A 2,160-nucleotide genomic window follows, 5' to 3' on the forward strand; every position below is an offset into this window, starting at 1 on the left:
TTGAAAGTGTTTTTTAAAATTCTTTTGAAAGTTTAAATGTTTTTTTTTAAACAAAGTGTCAACCATTTCCATCTAAAACTAACTTGATATATATCAAGGCAACAATCATGTAAAGTAAAAAAGAGCGTTTGTGGTGTGATTAAATTTTACATAGTTAAATTCCATTTTAGAATTATTTAAGCTTGATAGGATCAATTTGCTCCTTAGCTTGCATTACCTAATTTTATGTTAACTTTTGAAATTGAATGTGATGCTAGTGGAGTAGGGATAGGTGGCGTATAATACAAAATCAAAGACTTTAATGTTCCTTAGTGAGAAGTTGGCTGGTGCATCTTTGAGGTATCCAACTTATGATAAAGAGCTTTATGTTGGTTCATGCATGGCAAACCTAGCAACATTGTCTTTGACCTCAGGAGTTTGTTTTCCTAATGATCATTGGATTGATATATTAATGATTTTTTTTCAGTTTTACATAGGACTAGGAATGATTGTGATAACATCATTGTTGTGGTTGATCGATTTAGTAAAATGGTTCATTTATTCTTTGTCACAAAACTGATAATGCAAAACATATTTTTCACTTATTCTTCAGGGAAGTTGTACGATTGCATGGGATTCCTAACAGCATAGTTAGTGATCGTGATGTTAAATTTTTAAGTCACTTCTAGCATGTTTTGTGGGGTAATTTGGGAACTCAGCTAGTACATTAAACTACTTGTCATCCTGAAACGCATGGACAAACCGAGGTTGTTAACAAAACCATGACTATTATGCTTAGAGCCATTATTTATAAGAATCTTAAGACGAATTTGCATATAAAGGGTTGTTCATAACAGTACTAAATACACATGTTGAAATCGTTTATGGCTTTAATCCTTTAGTTCTCATTGATTTGTTAGGTATGTCCCGAAAAAAATTTGTGAATTTTGATGCAAGTTCCAAAGTTGAATTTGTTAATAAACAACACAACCAAGTAAAATAATAAATTGAGAAGCAAAATTCTAAAGTTGCTTCCTAAATTAATAAGGGACGCAAGATTATCATGTTCAAGCCAATCGATTGGGTTTGGGTGCATTTTAGAAAAGAAAAACATTCTACTCAAGGGAAATCTAAGCTTTTACCACAAGGAGATGGACCTTTCCAAGTTCTTTGAGTGTATCAACGACAATGTTTCTAAAATTGATTTACCCGGTGAGTATGGTGTTAGGTTAGGATTCGAGGTCGAACCCTTTTTAAGAGGGAGAGAATGATATGAACCAAGATCAAGGAATTTCCATACTTCAAGGTCCAATTACAAGGACGAGATCCAAAAAGTTACAGCGAACTTTAATCAATTATATTCAAGTTATGGTAAGCTCGTTAAAAGAAATTCTAGAAGATGTTGTAGTCATTCCATACTTGTTGTGCAAAATTGAGCTTCAAGACAGAGATGCATTAAATGCATCATAAATCACTTAGACTAAAAAATTTATTATAATTAAAAAAGAAATTGGTAGAACATAAATAAATATTTTAATAAAAAAAATGAAGAAAGTTAAAATGGATTCCATTGCTTGATTGAATTGATAGAGCTTTAAAACTTAAAGAAATCATTTCAACAATGAACTCGAGTGGCCTCTAAAGGATTTTATAACTTTATTTCTCTTTCCATGTGGGGTTGGGGGTATATTTATTATAGTATTCTATCACCATGTGGGGCTTTAGACAGGAATCCCACATTGATGAGGAGAACAATTCACACATCCTATATAAAGAACTTGGTAGAAGCATAAGTTTGTCCCTTTGGGGACATCCGATAAAATTGGAACGATACAGAGAAGATTAGCATGGCCCCTGCGCAAGGATGACACGCACAAATCGAGAAATGGTCCAAATTTTTTTTCATTCTCCAAAGCAAGGTGTGGACCGTTGTAGACGTGATCAGGATCTCATGTGTGGCAGCGGTTAGAACAAATAGGGGTGTGTTGTCCCTATTGGTCTGGACCCTTCCCTATAATGCTCCACCCTTTGGGTTTAAGCACCCTCTTGCTACCCATATGTGAAACTCACCGATCTTCATTGTAATCAAACTTCATATCTCGAACTTCTAAGGTTAGGTTACATACAAGAGTGCTATGGATAGGGGAGAATGATGAAAGAACATGGTTAGAATATGGTTAG

The 2,160-nt window shown here is 34.0% G+C and overlaps 1 non-coding gene across 1 annotated transcript; it reads left to right on the forward strand.

Moving 5' to 3' along the window:
- Positions 1 to 1,776: 1,776 nt before the first annotated feature.
- Positions 1,777 to 1,879, forward strand: LOC111784152. Its single transcript, XR_002813489.1, has one exon. It is a non-coding gene; the product is annotated as a U6 spliceosomal RNA (small nuclear RNA).
- Positions 1,880 to 2,160: the final 281 nt, after the last annotated feature.

The sequence above is a fragment of the Cucurbita pepo genome, unplaced genomic scaffold, assembly GCF_002806865.2.
Source record: "Cucurbita pepo subsp. pepo cultivar mu-cu-16 unplaced genomic scaffold, ASM280686v2 Cp4.1_scaffold000156, whole genome shotgun sequence".
NCBI lineage: Eukaryota > Viridiplantae > Streptophyta > Magnoliopsida > Cucurbitales > Cucurbitaceae > Cucurbita > Cucurbita pepo.